The sequence below is a fragment of the Meriones unguiculatus genome, chromosome 3 (assembly GCF_030254825.1).
Source record: "Meriones unguiculatus strain TT.TT164.6M chromosome 3, Bangor_MerUng_6.1, whole genome shotgun sequence".
NCBI lineage: Eukaryota > Metazoa > Chordata > Mammalia > Rodentia > Muridae > Meriones > Meriones unguiculatus.
Window position 1 is genome coordinate 79,286,256 of NC_083351.1, and position 25,521 is coordinate 79,311,776.

The 25,521-nt window shown below is 37.3% G+C and overlaps 1 pseudogene; it reads right to left on the reverse strand.

Annotated features, from left to right (window-relative positions):
- Positions 1–11,578: 11,578 nt before the first annotated feature.
- Positions 11,579–20,549, reverse strand: LOC110543430 (heterogeneous nuclear ribonucleoprotein A1-like 3; annotated as a pseudogene).
- Positions 20,550–25,521: the final 4,972 nt, after the last annotated feature.

Sequence of the window (25,521 nt, forward strand, 5' to 3'; positions counted from 1 at the left end):
CAATTATGTACATGTTTGTGTGGGGGTGTTCATGAGCACTAGTGCATGTGCCTGTGTGCTTGTTTGTGTGTGTTTGTGGGTGCTCCCTTCTTTTAGTTTTATTTGCTTTGTATGCCAGCTATAGCCCTCCTCCCACATTCCCTCCCAAATCTACCCTCTTCTCCCATGCCCCTCTCTAAGTCCACTGATAAGGGAAGTCCTCCTCCCCTTCCATCTGACCCTAGTTTATCAGTTCTCATCAGGATTGGCTGCAATGTGCTCTTCTGTTGCCTGGCAATGTTGCTCCTCCCTCAGAGGGCAGGAGCTTTAAAGAACCAGCCACTGAGTTCATGTCAGAGATAGTTCCTGTTCCCCTTACTGGGGTACCCACTTGGATACTGAGCTGCCATGTGCTAAGTCTGAGCAGGGGTTCTAGATTATATCCATGAATGATCCTTGGTTGTAGAATTAGTCTCAGAGAAGACCCCTGTGCCCAGATATATTTGGTCCTTGTGGAGCTCCTGATCTCTTCAGGTCTTACTATTTCCCCTTCTTTCATATGACTCCCTGTACTCTGTCCAAAATTTGGTTATGAGTCTCAGCATCTGCTTTGATATACAGCTAAGTAGAGTCTTTCAGAGGCTCTCTATGGTAGGCTCCTGTCCTGTTTCTTGTTTTCTCCCTCTTCCAATGTAAATTTGTAGGCAAATGGTGGAATCTAGAAAAGATCATCCTGAATGAAGTATGCCAGAAGCAGAAAGATACACATGGTATATACTCACTTGTAAGTGGATACTAGACCTATAAGATAGGATAAACATTCTAAAATTTGTACACCTAAAGAAACTAATCAGGAAAGAGGGCTCTTGCTAAATTGTTAAATCCCCATCCAGAAAGGCAAAGAAAATGGCCATCAGAAGAGGGAGAAAACAGGGAACAGGACAGAAGCCTACCATAGAGCGCCTCTGAAAGGCTCTAACCTGCAGGGTATCAGAATAGATGCTGAGACTTATAGCCAAACTTTTGGTTCAGGGAACCATACGAAAGAAGTGGGAAATAGTAAGACCTGGAGAGAACAGGAGCTCCACAAGGAGAACAACAAAACAAAACAAAACAAAAAATCTGGGCACAGGGGTCTTTTCTGAGACTGAAACTCCATCCATGGACCAATCATGGAGATAACCTAGAACCCCTGCACAGATGTAGCCCATGACATTTCAGTGTTCAAATGGGTTCCCAAGTGGGAACAGGGACTGTCTCTGACATGAACTGATTGGCCTGCTTTTTGATCACCTCCCCGTGAGGGGGGAACAGCTTTACCAGGCCACAGAGGAAGACAATGCAGCCACTCCTGATGAGACCTGATAGACTAGGATCAGAAGGAAGGAGAGGAAGACTTCCCCTATCATTGGACATGAGGAGGGACATGGGTGGAGAAGGGGGAAGGAGGGTGGGATTGGTAGAGGAAGAGAGAGAGATCTACAGGGGGGATACAAAGTGAGTAAACTATATTTAATGAAAATTAAAATTAAAAAAGAAAGAGTAAAAGACATTTGCTCAGACCTTTCTGGCTTTAAGAGCGCATCTGCTGAGAAGTCGGGTATAATTCTGATAGGTCTGCTTTTATATATTACTTGTCCCTTTACCCTTGCAGCTTTAAATATTCTTTGTTCTATACATTTAGTGTTTTGATTATTATTTCGTGCGAGGATTTGTTAGCTTTTGGGAGGAGGGGTCTGATCTATTTGGTGCTCTGTAAGCTTCTTGTATGCTTTTAGGCATCCCTTTCTTTGGGCTAGGGAAATTTTCTTCTATGATTTTCCAGGCTTTTTGGGGAAGGCATGTACATTCCTGGATGTATAACATTTACATTTAACATAACAACTTTTATTGTGTTATTTATATGGATGTACATTTAACTATTAAAAGCAAAATGAAACATGTTCCTGCAAGGTCAGGGACAGGATTTATTAAGTCTTCTCAGCATCATTAATAGTTCATTTCAACAGTCTATCTTTATTTACATTACTTTTCATCTCATGTATAGTAATAAACAACTGTTTACATTTGTTAAATGTACACCCATAAGCTCTCACTATAGAAAACACTTTTAAATGTTTAAAAATAACTGAGTTAGTTTGGGAAGCATTTTCTGGTGCATTTAACCCAGTGGTAAAGCTGCAGTGTGGCTTTCTCCTTTGAAATATGTTACTAAGAATAAACCTGCAATATTCAGAAATAAATTGGTTCTTTCTATCAGTTCTATGTTGTCTAGGTTTGACGCAGATTTTACTTTAAAAACCATGTAAGATCTTGATTAGAATGACCACTTGAACTTCTGAGAACAGAGTGCTATTCTCACATAAAACACCTTAGAAAAGTAACTATCTAACAAAGAAATAAATTGCTATGGTGGGTTGCATAACCGCCCTCTTCTTTTTCAACAGTTTTACTCTGGAAAGAATTCATCTTGTTTAATAGCAAACTGACAGGTAGCATTTATTTCTTTCTCTTGCTTTTCCTTGTTCTGTCTGGATTGTCTCTCTTTGTTGAATCACTCCTAACATCCAGGCTCCAGGGTGTATCAGCTGTTTGGCAATGCCAGGCATTCTCCTTCCTCCATAAAACAATGAAGGTATAGTTGTTCCCCAAGTGGTTTTCTGTGAAGCTGGGTCTCAACAGATAATCCTAGGTGTATAAGAGGATAGGTACTGATATTCATCTCCAGTTTAGTATGGGGAACAGTAATCTGTCTTGTGCTTTGATCCTTGTGCTTGTCTATACTGGTTCCCCCAAAGACAGAAAGCTTTGCCTACCATTTTCCTGGATCTCAGGGCTTCTCAAGATGTTGCTTGCAGGAAACATGCTTGTAAATGGGATGCCAACGGTAGGCACAAAGCAGGTTTCCTTCACTCACTATAAAATCTACAAAGACCTATGATCAGTGCTTTTTTTCGCCAAAGATGCAGCCACTGCTTGTGTGGGAATAATTACAGATTTTACTACAGAATGAACTGCAAATAAGAAATTTCTTATGTTGAGGTCCTCCTCTAATTGTCTCTTTGTCCCTTCCCCAGCTTACATTCCTAGACTAGGGAATTAAATGTTGTCTCTCTTTCCTCCCCCTGCTTATATACCCAGACTAGGGAAACTAAATGATTTTAAGTCCATCAGCTTCGATACTGACTGTAGTAGCCTTACCAGAGTAAGGCAGATCCTGATTGGTGCTCCTGTGAGTTGAAGCAGAACATATACAGAGAAAAAATATGAAACTTTGATGACTGCTTTTGGGATTTAGTACCCTTTGTCTCCTTTTTAAGACTTCTATGCCTTATGCCCATATTTATGAAACAGTAATAATCTAACTTGGTAGTGTACATGTAGGGTGGAATCAGATTCAGAACATTGCTTAGTACTGGCATACCTATAACTAGTGACTGTTAAACGATAGGACAATGATGATGGTGCTAAAGGTCATGAAGATGGTAATCATAATTTTTCCTGTCACTGAGTCTTTGGCTCTGATAATTTTATACACAAGTCACTTTGTGCATGTTATCTCAAAGGAGCTAATATGAAACAAAGGAAATTAACTGTTTTTGCTTACATTTTAAAGAGATTAGTTTTATTGCCACATGGACAATGAGACCTGTGTAAGTTACCTAACTGCTGGACCAGTGCGTATAAGGTGTAATAGAAGTTTCATCTTCTCCTAGGTGTGTGATAATTAGGTCTCTCTATATTAATGGTATAAGGCTAAATTTTTGTGAGGTGCCTGTAACTCAATTAGAAAAGAGATTTCAGCCTACCTATGCTTTGCTACTTCAGTTGTTATTTAAGAGTTTATAACCTTCTTGGTATTTTAGACCTCATTCCAAATGAATCCAAAAGATTTTAGGGATTCACTAATGACATAACTACAGATCAACCTGATATTCCTGATTCCTCTCTAGAAGTATTTAAAACTCTGTCTGAAGTTGTAGCTATCCCTGTTTAAGAAAAGCAGAGTTCACAACAAGTCTTTTTTTTTTTTGAAGATCCACACTGGGTACCAATAAGCATGATCAAGATAATCAGCATACACATTATCTATTAATATATTTTCAACATCTTAAAATATTTTCATAGGGGTTTATTCACACTTGAAATGTGTTTTTAATGTGCCGTTGGCGTAGGGCAGGCTTATGTGAGAGATAGTCCTTAATTTCTTGCCTCATCTGAACCACTGTAGCTATATCCATGCCCCGGTTCTTAAACTGATAGATTTTTTCCTGTCTGTCATAATGTTCTCAGGGAGGCTGTGGAGAAATGATGAGTCTCTGGCTTTCAATTTCCCAAACTGAAACTTTGAGGATTATGTTAATCTCTGTACATGACCATTTCCTGCCCTCCTGTGACCAAAAGAGGACAGCAATGATGCCTTCAAATTCAATTGTGTAAGAGGACTTTGTCTATATTTAGTAAGCCCTGTTTTTGGCTCTCTAGTACATCCTCCTTCCTGCACCCTTTGTTTACTTCCAACCTCAGAACTGCACTTCATCACTGAAATGTAAGGCTTTTGGAATCAGCCACCTGCTCCTATGACTCGCATACCAAATTTGCAAAGAACATTCTGTCTCAGCAATGTTTTGTTTTGTCTTAAGTCAGTTTTTAGGGAATGTATTTGCAGTACTGCAAGAACTCTGTAGAGATGTTTAACAAAGGACAGAGTAGAACAAGCTATTCGTTCTGTTAGTGTTCTGAAACATGTCACCAAATGAGGACTAATCGATACAAAAGGAACAAACAGATTTTTTAGTGAAATAATTTGTATTTTTGATATGTATGCAAAATTATTGAAGAGCTTATCTACTGTTTATTTTTATATTTCTACCCATTATTGTATCTGCATTTATATATATAAAACATAATGAAAATTTTAAAACTACCATGATATTTTTGTTGAGAATTATTTGATTTGATATATTGGGAAAATGTTGCAACCAAAGTTCTCACCAATTATGTAGATTTACTTAATTTTTTTTGTTTTTATTTATGTTTTAAGTTGATGCAAGACACTGATTATATTTCTCATGGTCTGCTGGTTGATTGGACTCCAGTGTCTTGGAGTATTTATTAGCTATTGATTCATCATGATATGATAACCAATTCCAATTCAGCTCTTTGTTCCAGCTGTACTATTCATTATTCTCTTTTGTGAAAGCCTATCTAAAAATCAGGTCTGAAGTCTTTATTCATAAGAGGTCAGTCTGTGCTCTCATCATTTACATTACAAGATCAATAGGACAGAGCCCCAGGACATCAACATTACTATTTAACTAACATAGTTTCAATATCAAACAGTTCTTATAATATTGCTTAACTAAAACACTTACTAGAAAAACTAGTTAGTTAATAGTGACCAAGACAATTTATAAAGTCTGATAAATTTCTGATTGACCTCGTGCAGGAGCAAATTGATACCCTATGGCAAATCGCTCAACTTGACTGTCAATGAAAGTATGCTGGACTTTGAGTCACTAGCATACAACATGAGAATTTTTCCTGTGCTGCAAATCTGTCTAAACAATTGTCTAGCTATATTTTAGGTAATTGGACTGGAGAATTCGATACTACGATGGAGCAGCTGAGAGTGGCCATTGTCACAGTAAATTCTACCAGAGTGGATGAAGGACTAGCCACAGGATTATCATCATGGATTGCTGCAGCCACGAATCATCTGAAGGAATGTGGGCGGGCATGGGAGCGTTAGCATGCCTTCTGGTGTTGGTCTCCTTGGTTTGCCTGTGGTATATATGCAAGATTAGAGTCTCACAACAGCGTAATGCAGCCATGACCATTCAGGCCTTTACAGCCATTGAAGCAGGACAGTCTCCCCAAGCATGGTTGGCTACCATAAAAAGCTAAAATGTTATGCTCAGGATGTGAGGCTAAGCACTGCACTCAGGGTCAGCTGCTTTCGACCCAGAGAAGAGCATGTCTGATTGCATGCGGGTTGATGCCCCAGGTCCTGCCTCTGAGAAAAAGGTATCGGACGGGTCTGATGCTCTTTGGGTGGATGACACCTAAATGAACATCAGTACAAAGTCCCAATTTATTTCTAATATCAGAGATCAGACCTCTACTCTTGCCTGATGTGTCTAAAACTAAAAGGGGGAACTGCAGAGAGCTGCGTAATGCCGCGCCTTAAAGATGGAGCTGGTTTCCGCCTTCCACCTTCCCGATGGTGAGTGCTCTCTGTCACAAACAACTCCACATTTGGCTAAGGCCAAGGATCTGGCTTGCTTCCATGTATGTGGACCTATCTGCATTGCCCACATGGCACGCTGGGGTTGGCTACCCAGAGGCTATTTAAGCTGTGGGCTGGCTTTTCACAGGGTCAGATGATTGTTTAAGGTTCCTGAATAAACTGCATTGAAAAAATTTTTTTTTTCCACAGAAATACACATATCATAAAAGACATGTAAACATTCCTATACTCCACCAGCTTCTGTAGAGTATAAAAAACATAGGTATTAAATCTGATATGTCCATCAGATTTTTCTTTAATGAATAATCAACATTCAACATTTATTCTATTAATATTGTTTTATATTTTAAATATAACTTTATGAAAGGCATACACATACACATGCACACACCTACTTCCACGCACACACACATGTTGGAATTAGTGTGCCCTTTGACTATAAATTCAGCATCAGGAATTTATTCTAAAAAAATAAGAATGAATATATAGAGTTCTAACAGAGTACATAGACAATGAATTTGAATAGTGAATAATTAAAACTTGTTTGATTATAGGCAAAGGAGTAAATACAGTCTATGATTCAAAACCTTAATGTTCTACATATATAAAAAACATTGGAGGAATTTTCCATTTATAAGAAGGTGTATATAATACTGCTAACTAAATGTTTTGAAAACTACACATGATATCTGAATCTGCTTTAACATGTATTCTGAAAAAAAACTATGGAATAAATACATTACTTTAAAGATGTCTTTACTGAGAAATGGCAACTCGAACACTTACTCTATTTTCCCTACAATTTTGGTGTGCTTTAAATAGATTTTATGGTAAAAGTTGATTTTGGAAAAAATGTCTTAAATGTGATATAGAAACAATTAGAGATAAGATTGTTTATTGTTGATTTATTTACTAATTTTGGAAAAAATAAAACATTTAGAATAATTTATATTACATATTCTTATATATAAACATACAAATATTCATATTTATTTGTTTGTATTTTGATATGTAATTTAATAAAAATATTTATAAATTTTATATTCTTTAAGATTTTCCTTATTCACATGAAAGAGTTTAATTGATTCACATAAAAAGGGTACCCAGGAGATACTGCTTTGCTCAAAGGAAGTAGGTTGCCAAATCAAAAATCCAATGCCAGGTATGGAATGTTTTCTTTTGATTCACTTAACAGACATTTCCTAGAGCCTCCCAAAACAATATATATTATTATCAAAACTCTTGGCTCCCAGGCATAACTTCATAACTTACTGGTAAGACTCTATACCTGAAATTAACAGAGTAGTTGATCACAGAACATAGAAAAATCAAGTCCATTGAGGATAGGAAGCTTCCATGTTTCTGGGGAGATCTAGGGAGATTCCATACTTCCAAAGTGTATCATGTAGGCTGTTGAAAAGAAACATAATACAAAATCTTACTCAACTGTGATGTTAGTTACTACATGGTAAGTTATGCTTATGGGTTCAGTATTGGCACAACTATTATGGGATTAACCAACTGTTTAATGATTGGATTTAAGGCCAGCCTCACATGACAAAAATCATGCATGACACTATAAATCTGACCAAGAGAACATACAGGTCCTGACACTGAACTTTGCTAAATAGAAATAGTATCACTCTGTTCCCTAATTTTATAATCTCTACAACGTTTCTTTGTGCAGTAAACTTTGGTTAATTCAAACTCAAAATTGAACAAAGCATATAAGAAAAGCATCAGTGGAGTGCTTAGCCAATAATGGAAGTCTGTATCACCACCACCAAGACTTGGGAGTCATCTTGACATAAAAACAAGTGGAAAGATTGTAAGGGGCATTTATCATGGAGGATAGGACTAAAGCAGTGTTTTCTAGACACGATAGGAATGTTGTGCATTCGAACTCTGAGAAGCTGTGGATGTCTATTCCAGACATGCACAAGAACAAGCCAGTCAGCAGTCTAGCATGGAAGATGGGGGTGATCATGAACTCCCACCCCTAAGTGAAGCAATTTAAAAGTAATGGCTTTCACAAAAGGAAGAGTTAGTCTTTTTAAGGGTGTAGCCTCTAGTAGGTCAACTATTCTCCAGGAGATGATCCTATATGCATGAGTGTATATGAAGCACAGAATGGATTTAATGAACAACAACAATAACAAAAATGCAAAAAGTTGGGAGGGTCTGGAGAGGAAGGTGTGTATTTGGGAGGTAATATGAGGAAGAGTTGAGGAAATATGGCAAAAATGCATAGCATCAAATATTCAAAAACTAACATTATATACTCAACGATATCGAACTCACAAGTAAAAAAGCTAATGGTTTTAAGAAGACACATGAAGTATGGCAGCAGACTTCCCTTCTTTGTTGTATAGGGATTTTGCATGCAAAAGTTTTGTTTACCCATCTAAATAATTAGAGATCACTGACTTTATCAAAATAGAGGATTTTAATAAATATATGTTGCAGGCATTTGTGACTGTTTCATTGAGTGTGGGATCGATAGGCTATTCTAATGTGCCTGGCATGTTAATGAATAAAGGCTTGATCCAAGTATCACATCCAAAGCAGAGAGGCATTTCCACTCCAGCAGGCAGGATCATTTAAACCCTGATTAGTTAACAGACTGTATTCATGGGTAAGGTACATTGATCCCAAAGACCTCATTGATTGCAAGTCTGTTGAACCTAGGCAACTTGCAAATTTATGGGCTGCCTTTATTGACTGCATTTTGATATAATATACAGATGTTTCTAGAAAGTAGTCTAAAACGTTTCTGACATTTGACTTTCCTTACACAGACTATTAACCTGAAAATTTTGTTATCTTCAAATGTCTTTTATAAAGGCATAATAAGATCATTAATTTTGTTTTCAGTCAAGGACAAGAAGTTTGACATTATTGAGAAATTAAAATATTTAAATGAATAAGAATTTATTTACTTTTATCTTTCTTTTTTTGTTTTTTGTGTTTTGTTTTTTGAGGACAGTTTAGTACATGGAGCAAGTTTTTCACAGTGCCAAGTAAACCTCAGTAAAATCCAACAAAATGTTAGAATAACAGAAATGATGACTGGTTTTCCTTCAAAACATTTTCTTTTAATTTTTCATATGTCTTATACAATTAATTCATTGTTATTAAATGTAATGTTGCTGAGTTTTAAAATAAAGTTTTAGGTTTGAATCTTTTGATAATATAATTTGAATTTATATTAGCCACAGAGTTCATCAAAAAATTGAATCAATGTCATTATGTGTTGCAGTATGAGTGACATAATTTTTTTTTAAAGGGAAAGAAGTTTCTTTTGCAAAGTCACAATTGCCAATACTTAAAATCCTTATTATAGAGCATTTATTTGAGTTACCCTTTGTCATTTCAAGCAGGTCTTCTGCCAAAGGCATACAGACAAAATTGAATTCTGCTTTAGTGACCTTGAATCATGTCCTGTAGATGCAAGCTCCTCTATGATTTCTCAAAATTTTGTATCTACTCTTATTCATAGTATAACTCATTGACTGTCATAACAATGTAATATCTCTTTGCCACTGAATAAATTATTTAATCTTTTAGTATAATTAACTGTCTTACCCTTTGTGCTCTTGAGAAAGCAGTTAATACAAGTGTTAAATTGGAAAGAGCTGTGATGTGCTGATAGATTTCCCCTTCTAGATTGACATTGATCTCTCTATCAATCAAATTTCAAATAAAGACAGAACAAACAAATAAACAAACTAGCTAATAAACAAACATTTATTGGCTGTATCACATATGCCATGGGTTTGCCCAATGATTAAGTAGGCATGTATATCCTTTTGCTTGGATTAATTTCTTTTATTTGCCCATCATCAGCTGTTTGACTTTGATTAATGACTTAAGTTTATGTTCTTTGTTTCCCCTCAAAGTAAAATGTATAAGTACTTGTTTCTCATTACCACTTTTAAAATTGGTTTTATAATGGAATGAATTAATACTGCTGAAAATTAGAATAGTATCAGTCATTGGCGTGAGTTACTGGTTATGAGGAAATCCTAGTTTAGGGTGCTTTTTTCTTGTCAAAATTTACAGTTGTATTTTCATATTTCAATTTTGGATTTGTACATGGAAAATTAAATTTATAATGTGTACATGGTCAAGGAATACTATAAACATGACTGCAATGAAAGAAGACTCATTCTTATCTATTGCTGTCTCCTTTAAACCTGTACATGCAGTTCCTTGGGTATGTGTCATACGTTTTTATTGCACGTTCTTACACATATTTCCAATTAACACAAAATTTGACTGCACTAAGACTCATTATAATTTACTTCTCTTCATAGAATATATCTCAACAGTTTTATGTTTCACTGAATATTGAAGTCATTATTTGTGACAGCAACATCGTGTAAACATTCATGGACCTATGTTTGTTTTCTTTTGAAAATCATGATCAATTCTAGAAAGTTATGTACCTGTGAACATCTGATTTATATACAACAATTTTGTGTTTTGTTTATATATATATCATCATCAAGCATACTGCCATGGATTCACATTATATCAAGATATCCATAGTATGTATTCACACAAATTAGATGGATATTGTATGTGACTATGTATGAGTAAATATATTTGTTGATAAAAACTAATTTAAGTGGAATTTATAGTCCATGTGGGAAGATATTTTTAATCTCTAAGCCATTATAGGTCTGAAATATAAAATATTATCAAAGTATGTGATGATGTGTGACTGACTATTAATATAATCATTGAATTTCTGTCCCTATGAGCATGATCTAAAGACATTGAATGAAATTATAGAATAATTGACAAAAACTTATTTTAAAACTTAAGGCTAGAAAGCTTCCTCTGCAGAGGACTGGATTTGTTTCCATCCTCCAGTTCTGTTGACTCACAACTGCTTATAACTCCATGTTTTTAGGGATTCTAGTGTCCCTGTCCTGTCCGGAATGTGCACAAATCCACAGGCATACACATACACAAACATAAAACAAAAGAAAATTTAAAAATATTTAAATATGAATGATTCTTTCTATTATATTCAAATAATCTGTGAATTCATGTACATGTGTGACAATTTTACAGTGCTATAGTGTATGATTATGTTAGTCTTACTCTTATCATTTTTAATTTTCCTATTATTCTCTACACATAATGGTAACTCCTTTTATTTATTGATTTACAAAAAAAGGACACATTTATTAAGCATCATGATCCGAGACTATTACTGTTACATTTAGCAATTCAACAGCATGGATAAAAAATTTCTTCACACTTTCCACAGAACAACCTGTTACACTATTAGTCACAAGCATAGTCTTGGAGATGTTTTACCCATACACATTAGTATGTCTAAAACATGTCCTGTTTGTAGCTGTGATCTCTGTCAGCACTCTTGGTGGAATGCACAAGTCTGTGGCCATTGATAGCTTGCCTGTAACTCTCTGGTTCTCCTCTCCTGCTGAGCTTTATTTCTTGGCATTTATTAGATCCTCCAGCTACTGACATAGTGCTGCTGCTGCTGAAACCATCACAACTGCCTTGCTTTCTTGGTTTAATAAAGCACTGGCATTTATCATCATAAGGAACAGAGCCTCTGTCTCCAAAGTATCCTTTCTTTGTTGGTCCAAAATTTGAAGATTTTCCCACTGCCAAAAAAGCTAACAGATTCATTATAGCCATTTCTTCTGCCACCATATCCAACACCACCATGACTACAACCGAAACTACTACAACTATTGACATTTCCTTCTCAACCAAAATTTTTATTGCCTTAAAATCCACCACAATGACAACCACAAAAGTTTCCAGAATTACTTGGAGCTTTGTGGCTGGAGAAATCACCAGCCATCTCTTGCTTAAATGGAACTTTTCCTATTACACTGTTATGGCCATTCACAGTATGGTAAAATATTCTTATCTACAGAATCATGGTCATCAAAGGTGACAAAAGCAAGTTCTCTTCTTGTCCACTGTTTCTATTAGTCATGATTTCAATAACTTCATTTTTTTCTGTACTGTTCAAAATGATCTTGTAAGTGATGTTTTTCAATGGCATATATAATACCATCTGCAAAGATCTCTTTCAAAGTTAAGTTGGCAACTGGTTGATGATAATCTTTTCTTTACTCATCTCTTTGCTTTCATGCCACTTCCATCTACCTTCGGTGGTCTTGCATTCATATCTGCATCCACTTCCTCCACAGTGGCCTATGTGACAATCCCAAAACCCTTGGGTTACTTGTATTGTTGGTTAGTGTTCCACATGTTCAAAATGACTCCCCAGACATTTGTCAGTTGTTTCAAAGCTCATCTTCCCAAGAAAATTTGACATGGCTGTCCTGGCATATTTGAAAACTGACTTAGACTTGATGGCAGAGAGATGAGAGCTTCAAATTGTTTCCTGGCCTACCAACAGGCAGGAAACTATTACTAAAAAAAGGATTTTAATATAACTACTATTAGTTTCTATATAGAAAACTATTTGTTTATATAGGAATCTCATAAAGAGGTATTATATTATTCTTATCATGGTTTCTAAATATTTTAAAAGTAAATTAGACATTATTTTTCAGATACTGTATTAGTCAGTTTCATGTTACAATAAGAAAATACTCAACACAGTCCATGTGCATGTAAGAAAGATTTGTTTGGGCATTGGGATTTGAAAAATCAATGCAAGTGGCTCTGTTGATATATTGGTAATAATATAAATGATTGTGTTAGAGCATGAACTTACACATTGAAGGAGGAGGATGAAGAGGTATAGGAGAGAATATGGAAGAACAGGAATAAGATGAATTTCAATGATAAGCTGCATTAAAATTTTTAAAATTTTGCTGCTTTGATCACTGTCAAACTGTACAGTTCATAGAATTTGTCAAATTTTGTGAAGTGTGTATAAAAGAAAATACAGAAACTCCTGATCTTGAAACCCAAGTGAAATTATACTTAAAGGGGATAGTATAACTCAAGTGAGATGAAAAACTATTCTTCACATATGTCAAAATAAAATCTTTACAGTATTTTTTTACCTCTTCTTGTTTTTAAATTTTCTTTCAGTTTCACATTTTGTATAAAGTCCCTATTATTTTTTCACTTTTACTATTTTTATAGATTATTACTGTTGCCCTGTAGTACAGCTTGAGATGAGGGATGGAGATACCTCCAGATGATCTGTTGTTATACAGGATTGTTTTGGACATTCTGGGTTTTTTGTTTCTCCATATAAAGCTGAGAATCTTTTTTTCAGGGTCTGTAAAGAATTGAGTTGGTATTTTGATGGGATTGGCATAGAAACAGAAAGGAGGATCAATGGAACCGCATAGAAGACCCAGAAATAAACCCACACACCTATGAATACTCGATATTTGACAAAGAAGCCAAATCCATTCAATGGAAAAAAGACAGCATCTTCAACAAATGGTGTTGGACCAACTGGATGTCTACATTCAGAAAAATGAAAATAGATCCATATTTATCACCCTGCACAAAACTAAAGTCAAAGTGGATCAAGGACCTCAACATAAAACCAGATAGTCTAAATCAATTGGAAAAAAAAGTGGGGAACAGCCTAGAACTCATTGGCACTGGAGACAACTTCCTTAACAGAACACCAACAGCACAGGCTCTAAGAGCAACAATCAATAAATGGGACCTCATGAAACTGAAAAGTTTCTGCAAAGCAAAGGACACTGTCATCAAAACAAAACGACTGCCTACAGATTGGGAAAGAATCTTCACCAACCCTTTATCTGACAGAGGACTAATATCCAGTATGCAGAAAGAACTAAAGAAGCTGAAAAGCAGCAAACCAAGTAATCCAATTAAAAAATGGGGAACAGAGCTAAACAGAGAATTCTTTGCAGAGCAATATCGAATGGCAGAGAAACACTTAAAGAAATGCTCATCCTCATTAGCCATCAGAGAAATGCAAATCAAAACGACCCTGAGATATCACCTTACACCCATGAGAATGGCCAAGATGAAAAACTCAAGTGACAACACATGCTGGAGAGGTTGTGGAGAAAGGGGAACCCTCCTCCACTGCTGGTGGGAATGTAAACTGGTACAACCACTCTGGAAAGCTATCTGGCGCTTTCTAAGACAATTAGGAATAGTGCTTCCTCAAGACCCAGCTATACCACTGCTAGGTATATACCCAAAGTTCGCTCAAGTACATAAAAAGGATACTTGCTCAACCATGTTTATAGCAGCTCTATTTGTAATAGCCAGAACCTGTAAACAACCCAGATGTCCATCAACGGAGGAATGAGTACAGAAATTGTGGTATTTTTACACAATGGAATACTACTCAGCAATCAAAAAAAGGGAAATCATGAAATTTGCAGGCAAATTGTGGGATCTAGAAAAGATCATTCTGAGTGAAATATCCCAGAAGGAGAAAGACAAACATGGTATATACTCGCTTATATAGACCTACAAGATATGATAAACATAATGAAATCTATACACCTAAAAAAGATAATCAAGAGAGTAGACATGGGGTAAGATGATCAATCCTCATTTAGAAAGACAGATGGGATGTGCATTGAATATATGACAGGAGTCTACTGAGCGCATCTGAAAGACTCTAACTAGCAGTGTTTTTAAAGCAAAGACTCATGACCAAACCTTTGGCAGAGTACAGGGAATCATAAGAAAGAAGGGAAGTTAGTCTGATGGGGAAAGGATAGGAGCTCCACAAGGACCAAATATATCTGGGCACAGGGTCTTTTCTGAGACTGACATTCAACCAAGGACCATGTATGGATATAACCTAGAACCTCCACTCAGATGTAGCCTGTGGTAGCTCAGTAACCAATTGGTTTCCCAAAGTGAGGGGAACAAGGACTATTTCTAACAGGAACTCAATGACTGGCTCTTTGGCATCCCCAACCCCCAAGGGAGGAGCAGTCCTGTTAGGCCACATAGGAGGGCTTTGCAGCCAGTCCTGAAGATACCTGATAAAACAGGATCAGATGAATGAGGAGGAGTTCACCCACTATCAGTGGACTTGGAAAGGGGCACAGTGGAGATGAGGGAGGGAGGGAGGGACTGGAAGGGAATGAGGGAGTAGGACACGGCTGGGATACAGAGTCAATAAAATGTAACTGATAAGAAAAAATAAAATTCAAAAAATATTTTTGTAGATTTATGTTAACTTTTTTTAAACAAGAAAAAATAGAAATAAAGCTCTAAACTACAGATGCTTCTAAAAACAAACAAACAAACAAACAAACAAAATGCTCTTTTGATTTGAAGTCTGGGTTCTTTAGAGTAACATAAATAATAGAATGCATATATAAAAAGGGAGTTTCGTAGAGTGTCTTATTAGAGTGGTTTATTACAGGCCATGGTCAAGCTAGTAATTGTTGTCTAGGAGACAACAATAATTGTCTCCTAGAAAGTCTAACAATTCAGTAGCTGTTCAGTCAGTGGGCCTGGATGCCTCAGCTGGCTTTTTGTATGCATCAGAACCCTAAAGAATTAAGCTCCAAGCCATCTACAGCTCATGCCTTAGTTGTACATAAAGGAATTAATGCTCAACTAAAAGGAAGCTTGATGGTGTTCAATCAGAGGATTGACCTCGTGCAGGAGCAAATTGATACCCTATGGCAAATCGCTCTACTTGGCTGTCAAGGAAAATATGCTGGACTTTGAGTCACTAGCATATAACATGAGAATTTTTCCTGTGCTGCGAATCTGTCTAAACAATTGTTGAGCTATATTTTAGGTAATTGGACTGGAGAATTCGATACTACGATGGAGCAGCTGAGAGTGGCCATTGTCACAGTAAATTCTACCAGAGTGGACGCAGGACTAGCCACAGGATTATCATCATGGATTGCTGCAGCCATGAATCATCTGAAGGAATGGGCGGGCATGGGAGCGTTAGCAGGCCTTCTGGTGTTGGTCTCCTTGGTTTGCCTGTGGTGTATATGTAAGATTAGAGTCTCACAACAGTATGATGCAACCTTGATCATTTAGGCCTTTACAGGCATTGAAGCAGGACATTCTCCCCAAGCATGGTTGGATACCATAAAAAGCTAAAATGTTACGCTCAGGATGCGAGGCTAAGCACTGCACTCAGGGTCAGCCGCTTTGGACCCAGAGAAGAGCAAGTCTGATTGCATGCGGGTTGATGCCCCAGGTCCCGCCTCTGAGAAAAAGGTATCAGACAGGTCTGATGCTCTTTGGGTGGATGACACCTAAACGAACATCGGTACAAAGTCCCAATTTATTTCTAATATCAGAGATCAGACCTCTACTCTTGCCTGATGCGTCTAAAACAAAAAGGGGGAACTGTAGAGAGCTGCGGAATGCTATGCCTTAAAGATGGAGCTGGTTTCCACCTTCCACCTTCCCGATGGTGAGTGCTCTCTGTCACGAACAACTCCACATTTGGCTAAGGCTGAGGATCTGGCTTGCTTCCATGTATGTGGACCTATCTGCATTGCCCCCGTGGCACGCCTGGGTTGGCTACCCAGAGGCTATTTAAGCTGTGGGCTGGCTTTCCCCGGGGTCCGAGGATTGTTCAAGGTTTCTGAATAAACTGCATTGAAAAAAAAAAAAAGAATTAAGCTCCAATACCAGTGAATCAAGAGTGAGGGCAAGGAAGCAAAGACCAAATGTGTCCTTCAGGTAGACTGTCACCAGAAGATGTGACAGTGGTTTAAGGTAGATAGTCACACCTCAAATCACTCAGTCAAGAAAAGTCCTTCACAGATTGTAGGCATAAGTTTACGTGTAATTTAAATGCTGATTTATGTATCCCCCATATCTTGTTTCAGTTATTGTTCTGAGAATCTCCTGTCTCAATGTTGCATAAACACTGTTTCAGAATTATGCCCTGACATGCCAATAAAGCAGCTTAAAGATAATCACTGAGCAGGGGAGAGAATAGGGACTGACTTCCTGCCAGCCTGGGAAGGAGGAGTTGGAGGGAAGGAGGAGTAGGGGATTCAGCTACCAGCAGATGTCCAGGAGGGAGCAGGAGAGGGAGAGAGTTCAGCAAAGAAAGTTACAAGTCAAGTATTTGGAATGGGAGGAAGCCAAATTAGCTTAGAGGGTTAAAAATAGAGTTAATACTGTTCAGGATTGTGCTGAGAAGCTTGTTAAGATGATATAGTAGAGTCTCAATTATTTGTTCTATAACTGGGTTAAGAGAAAATTGAGAAAGCAACAGTTTTTGTTTTTTTTGTTTTTTTAAATAACTATAACAACAGATGAATCCAGTGGCTTGGGTTTGAGTTATTCCTAGATGTATTCAAGTTGAGAACTAAGACTATCTATCACAGAGTAGAATTAAAAAGAAAACTCAACCAAAAATTTGTGTAATGCAAGAAAAAGCATTCCTTAGAATGAAACATGTATCTTTTCAGCAAGTAAGACACAGTTGAAACCAAGACTCTAAGCCCCTTGATTAGAAAACTATGAGAAAACAGAACATTATACAACTCAAGAAGATGTTGGGGGTTGGTCTGATTCTTGTATATTGTTGCCTGGATACACTTCTCCTTGTTGTGTAAACCTGTCTGACTGGCAGATTAAATGGCTTATACATGGGCAGGTCAGAATGTGGTAGGCATGAATAAGGTTTCTGGACTTTTGAGGACAGGAGAATCATGGGAAACACAGATTGGGAGAGAAGAGGAAGGAAAATGCCATGATGGATTAGCATGGGGAAGGAAACATCTGGACTGAGAGGAAGAACTTCAATAATGGTGTGAAAAGGCCCAGATGAAAATGCAACCAATTATCTTGGGATTATAGATGGAAGGTAGACCGGATGAGGATGATTAATGCAGATGGCATTGGATAGGATGGTGGTGAGGTTATTGAGATAGCATAGGTGCCTGGCCCAAGGTAAATAAGGCAATTATAAAATCTAACCAGCATCTGTGACTTATTATTTGTAATAACAAGTTAGATAATACTGCTAGAATAATTATAGGGCTAATAATAAATAACATAGGGCTAATAATAAATAACATAAAGACATTCATTTTTTTAGTTTACTACCACAAAGAAAAATTATTTAAAAAGTGAGTATCAGAAAACTGAGAAGAGAACCTTGTTATTTAAAATTAATGCATTATAGATCTAGAGTATTGGAAAACAATACCAAACAAACAAAAAAATAGAATCTCTGTCATCAGCCTTACCAAAAAAAAAAAAAAAAAAAAAAAAAAAAAAAAAAAAAAAAAAAAAGTCTGAGGACATCAAAGCTGTCAAATATTAAAAGAGTACTGATGTTCATACTAGGGACTTTGAAAAATATAAAAGAACTTTAAAAGTTCTGTGTTCACATGCTTTATTAGCAACAACAAATGTATCAAAATATGTACTGGGAAACATCTTATGAATAGCCTTGTATCTACTGAGGAAATGAAAGAATCAAGGGATAATGTTCCAGCCAAGAAAGGCCCTGGCTGTCTTGGTTTGACTAAGGAATTCTACCAAAATGGGGGAGAAATGATATGTTTTAGAATTTCTTTCAAAAATAGAAACTGAAGGAATACTTCCTAAGTTTTTCTGTGTAACAAGAGTTGCCTAAATATAATAAAATGTAATACAGTCATTAAAAGAAAATCACAAATCAATTATTTCTTTAATGTGTTTATGTAAAATGTCTCAACAAAATATTGTGAAATGAAGTATAATTCAGTATAAATATACCCTCACCAAGTGGAACTTAATGCAGACATGATTTGATTTTCAGAACTCACATGGTTAATGGAGGAAATTGATTCCCTCAAGTTATCCTGGAAACTCTACATGTGCATCATGGACCATACAACATGCCATGCTTGACCCCTCCCATCACTACAAAATAAATAAATAAATAAATCCACAAATTTCTAACATTTAGAAAAAGCAATCATCAAACTTAGAATAGAGATTCTTCCTCAGTTTGATAATGAGAACCTTTTTTTCTGTAACACATTATAATGGAAGTGCTGTCTAATGCCATATGATAAAGAAATAAACAAACATACACTGAAAAGGAAGTTTTAAAGTTGTCTTGATTTGTACTTTAATATCTATGTATGTAGAAAATGTCTAAGGCTCAACAAAGATCTCCTGGAACTTTTAGAGTACACGAACTTACAGAATTCAGAATATATACACAAAACCAATTCCATTTATAATGGGAAGATCTGGTTAATATGAATTTAAATTGAAAATACAGTGTCAAATAGAAACAGAAATATTTAAGTCAAAAATCTTACAAAATGTTAAGATTGACAGCATAAAAACTTAAAAGTAAAAAAATCTGAATAAAATGGAGAAAGATTTAATTTTCACTAACAGAGAAGTAAAATACTGTGGAAATATCAGTATTCAGGTCCACATTTGTAAATTCAACACAGTGTTATTCAAATCTTACCATTTATTTTGTTCATATCAACAAACTGATTTTGATATTACTTGAGAAAGGCAGAGTATTTAGTATTTAGTGTTGCCTTTTATGGATATAAAAGGCAACACTAAATACTAAAAGTTTCAAAAGAATGACATTGCCCTATTACGTGCCTTTTTAGAAAAGTATGTTCATAAAAATAATCGCGTAAGTAAAAGCATAGAGAAATAAATATATTCTTTTTCCTTTTTAACTTTACTTTAAATTTCTATATTCACTTTACATCCCGATTGTAAGCACTGTCCCTCCTCTCCTCCCGGTCCCGTGTCTCACACTCTTTCCCTTATTACCCCCTCCCTTCTCCTCAGAAAGGGAGAGAACAGCTCCCCCAGCAACCCACCCCAGATCATCAACTTACATCAGGATTGAGCTCATCCTCATCCACTGAGGCCAAGCAAGGCAGCTCCTCTAGGGGGAAGTAAAAGCAGGCAACAGAGTCCAATCCATAAAGAGCACTTGCTCAACTCACTGTGAGGACGTACAGGAAGATTAAACCATCCATAGGCTACAGAGAGGATATGGGGATGCCTCTTGCTGAGCCTCCTAGCAGGGGGAGACATGGAGACTGAGGAGGCCACCTTATAGCTAGGACGGACTTATAATGGTTGAAGCACACCAATCCACCTTCAAAACCTTTGACCAAAAGTTGTACAGATGTACAGAGATAAAGACAGAGAGTGAGGGAATGTCCACCCAATGCCTGGCCCACCCTGGAACCAACACCATTGGAAGAAGCCAACCCCTGACACTGTTAATGATACTCTCTGTGTTTACAGACAGTAGTCTAGCTCAACCATTCTCTGAGAGGCCCCACCCAGCAGCTGATTGGATCAGACGCTGAAACTCAGAGCCAAGCATTAGGTTGCACTCAGGGGTCCTGAAGAAGTGTGGAGGCATGGGGGCAGTAATAGAAGACCCAGAGGGGACCAGGGACACCACAAGAGCACTAACAGAGTAAACTATCCTAGACAAATAAATCTTTAGAATAGACAGCCTACACCTGGCATGGTGGCACAATCCTGTAATCCCAGCACTCAGGGAGGCAGAGGTGGCCAATCTCTCTGAGTTCAAGGCCAGTGTGATCTACAGAGTAAGTCCAGAACAGCCAAAGCTACACAGAGAAATCTTGTCTCAAAAAACCTTAAACCGCAAAACAATAACAACAAAAAGATTAGATAGACCCAAATCACAGCCAAATAAGTAGGTTCAATTTATCTCTTTTTTTATTATTTTATTTTTATTTAATTATTTTTATTTTTATTAATTACAGTTTATTCACTTTGTACCCCCCCGTACCTCCCTCCCAATATCACCCTCCCTCTTCCCCACTCAAGTCTCTCTCACAGTCTACTGAAAAGGGAGCTCTTCCTCTCCTTGCCTCTGATCCTAGTCTATCAGGTCTCATCAGGACTGGCTGCATTGTCTTCTTCTGTGGCCTGGTAAGGCTGCTCCCCTTCAGGGAAAGGTGATCAAAGAGTAGGCCAATTAGTTCAAGTCCTAGACAGTCCCTGTCCCCATTACTATGGAGGCCACTTGGACACTGAATTACCATAAGTTACCTCTGTGCAGGAGTTTCAGGCAAACTCCATGAGTGGTCCATGACTGGAGTATCAGTTTCAGAAAAGACCTCTGTGCCCAGGATTTTTGGATCGGTTGATTTCCTTGTGGAGTTCCTCTCCTCTCCAGGTCTTACCATCTACCACATCTTTCATAAAATTCCCTGCACTCTGCCCAAAGTTTGACTATGAGTCTCAGCATCTGCCTCCATACTCTGCAGGTTAGAGCCTTTCAGAGGCCTTCTGTGGTAGGCTCCGGTCCTGTTCCCTTTTTTCTCCCTCCTCTGATGTCCATCCTTTCTGAATAGCAACTGGGCATCTTAACCAGAATCTTCTTTCCTGATTAGTTTCCTAAGGTGTAGAGATTTTAATATGTTTATCCTATATTATATGTCTAATATCCACTTAAGAGTGAGTATATACCCTGTGTGTCTTTCTGCTTCTGGTATACCTCACTGAGGATGATCTTTTCCAGTTCCCACCATTTACCTGCAAATTTCATGATTTCCTTGTTTTTGTTTTTGTTTTTTATCACTGAGTAATATTCCATTGTGTAGATGTAGCACAATTTCTGCATCCATTCCTCAACTGAGGGGCATCTGGGCTGTTTCCAGCTTCTGGCTATTACAAATAAAGCTGCTACAATGGTTGAGTAAATGTCTTTATTGTGTACTTGAGTCCATTTTTGATATATGCCTAGGAGTGGTATGGCTGGATCTTGAGGAAGCGCTATTCTTAGTTGTCTGAGAAAGTGCCAGATTGATTTCCAGAGTGGTTATACAAGTTTACATTCTCACCAGCAGTGGAGGAGGGTTCCCTTTCTCCACAACCTCTCCAGCATGTGTTGTCACTTGAGTGTTTGATCTTGGCCATTCTGAAGGGTGTAAGGTGAAATCTCAGGGTCGTTTTGATTTGCATTTCCCTGATGACTAAGGACTTTGAACATTTTTTAAGTATTTCTTTGCCATTCAGAATTCCTCTATTGAGAATTCTCTGTTTAGCTCTGTACCCCATTTTTTAATTGGATTACTTTATTTGTTGCTGTTTAACTTCTTTAGTTCTTTATATATACTGGATATTAGCCATCTGTCAGATATAGGCTTGGTGAAGAACCTTTCCCAATCTGTAGGCAGTCGTTTTGTTTTGATGACAGTGTCCTTTGCTATACAGAAGCTTTTTGGTTTCATAGGGTCCCATTTATTGATTGTTACTTTTAGAGCCTGTGCTCTTGGTGTTCTGTTCAGAAAGTTGTCTCCTGTGCCAATGAGTTCAAGGATCTTCCCCACTTTTTTCTTCTAACAGGTTTAGTGTGTCTAGTTTTATACTGAGGTCTTTGATCCACTTGTACTTTAGGTTTGTGCAGGGTAATAAGTATGGATCTATTTGCATTTTTCTACATGTAGACATCCAGTTAGAACAGCACCATTTGTTGAAGATGCTGTCTTTTTTTTTCCCCATTGTATGGTTTTGGTGTTTTTGTCAAAAAACAGGTTTCCATAAGTGTGTGGGTTTATTTCTGGGTCTTCTGTGTGGTTCCATTGATCCACCATTTTGTTTCTGTGCTAGCACCATGTAGTTTTTATTACTGTTGCTCTATAGTGAAGCTTGAGGTTAGGGATGGAGATACCCTCAGAAGATCTTTTGTTGTAGAAGATTGTTTTAGCAATTCTAGGTTTCTTGTTATTCCATATGAAGTTGAGAATTTTTCTTTCAATGTCTGTAAAGAATTGTGTTGGTAATTTGATGGGAATTGCATTGAATTTGTAGATTGCTTTTGGTAAGATGGGTATTTTTACTATGTTAATCCTGCCAAGCCATGAGCTTGGGAGATCTTTTCATCTTTTGTTATCTTCTTCTAATGCTTTCTTCAGAGACTTGAAATTTTTTTTCATACAAGTCTTTGACTTGCTTGGTTAGGGTCACACCAAGTTACTTTATGTCCTTTGTGGCTATAGTGAAGGGTCTTGTTTCTGTAATTTCTTTCTTTGCCCTTTTGTCTTTTGTATACCAGAGGGCTACTATTTTTTTTTTTTTTAGTTAATTTTGTATCTGGCCAGTTTGCTGAAGGTGTTTGTCAACTGTAGGAGCTCTCTGCTAGAATTTTTGGTGTCACTATGATATACTATCATATCATCTGCAAATAGTGATACATCGACTATTTCTTTCCAATTTGTATCTCTTTGATCTCATGTAATTGTCTTCTGCCTCTAGCAAGGACTTCAAGAACTATGTTGAAGAGATATGGAGAGAGTGGGTAGCCTTGCCTTGTCCTTGATTTCAGTGGGATTGATTTAAGTTTCTCTCCATTGAGTTTGATGTTGGCTATAGGCTTGCTGTATACTGCCTTTACTATATTTAGAAATGTGCCTTGTATCCCTGATCTCTCCAATACTTTAAACATGAATGGGTGTTGGATTTTTTTTAATTTATTTTTTATTTTATTATTATTTTTTTATCAGTTACATTTTATTAACTCTGTATCCCAGCCATGTCCCGATCCCTCATTCCCTCCCAGTCCCTCCCTCCCTCATCTCCACCGTGCCCCTTTCCAAGTCCACTGATAGGGGGGACCTCCTCCCCATTCATCTGATCCTGTTTTATCAGGTATCTTCAGGACTGGCTGCAAAGCCCTCCTCTGTGGCCTAACAGGACTGCTCCTCCCTTCGGGGGTGGGGAGACCAAAGAGCCAGTCATTGAGTTCCTGTTAGAAATAGTCCTTGTTCCCCTCACTTTGGGAAACCAATTGGTTACTGAGCTACCACAGGCTACATCTGAGTGGAGGTTCTAGGTTATATCCATACATGGTCCTTGGTTGAATGTCAGTCTCAGAAAAGACCCTGTGCCCAGATATATTTGGTCCTTGTGGAGCTCCTATCCTTTTTTTCAAATGCTTTTTCAGCATCTACGGAGATTATCATGTGTTTTTTTTCTTTCAGTTTGTTTATATGGTGGATCACATTGATGGATTTCCATGTGTTGAACCACCCCTGCATACCTGGGATGAAGCCTACTTGGTCATAGTGTATGACATCTTTGATGTATTCTTGGATTTGTTTTGCAAGTATTTTTGCATCAATGTTCATAAGAAAGATTTGCCTGAAATTCTCTTTATTTGTTGGGTCTTTGTGAGGTTTAGATACCAAGGTGACTGTGAATTCATATTATGAGTTAGGTAGTGTTCCTTCTGTTTCTATTTTGTGGAATAGTTTGAAGTGAACTGGAGTTGGCTCTTCTTTGATGGTCTGGTAGAATTCTGCAGTGAAACCGTCTGGTCCTTGGCTTCTTTTGGATAGGAGACTTTTGATGACTGCTTCTATTTCCTCAAGGGATATAGGACTATGTTATTGATTTACCTGGTCTTGATTCAGCTTTAAGTGGAATTGATCAAGAAAATTGTCCATTTCATTTAAGTTTTCAAATTTTTGTGTCATATAGTAGAAAATGCTATAGGAGTTAACAAGTTCAGGCTCCAGGTCTTTCGCTGGTAGACATCTAAGCTAGGGTCATCCTATAGATTCCCAGGGGCCGTGCCTGTCTGAGAAATGCTTCCCCACCAATCCAATTTTCTTTCTTTGCCAGGGCCTTTCCCACGTATACACCTGACCCCCACCCTAATTACTCCCCCCACCTCCTCTCTCACACAGTTCCCTCCCTCCATCTACTTCACATAACTATTTTATTTCCTCTTATATGTGATATACAAACATCTTTTGTTCCCTCCTTTTCTTCTTCGGTTCTGTGGATTGTAGCATGGTTATCCTGTATGTTATGACTAATGTCCATTTGTAAGTGAATATAATCCATGTGTTCCTTTCTGTTTGTGAGAGAGAACATTGAAAAGCTAGACATTAAAAGCTTAAAAAAATGTGTGACAGATGTGTTTAGGGAATTAAAAAAGGGGAACCTCATATTGGTGTTGGAGTAGTTTTAAAAAACGTATCAGGAATTTGTCTTGTCTTAAAAGAACACTAAAAAGTCAATAGTGAAAAAGTATGAATGCAATTTAAAAATGGGCTAATGTCTGAACAGATATCATTTCCAAGAGGAAATTTGTGTGGGTTGGCAAATAAGTTCCCAGATACACTCTACATCATAGTTCATTAAATAATCTTTTATTCAAACAACAGTGAAATACCATCAGACAGCTGTGAGAGCAGGTTCCAGAATTGGCAAAGAGGTAAATCAGGGATGTCAGTCATTGCTGGTCAGGATGTGAACAGAGCAGTTGCTTAAAAAATACAGATTATTTCTTGAAGTTATACCTAATCTTATCAGATAACCCCACAGCTCAGTTCACAGATTTTTCTCTAATG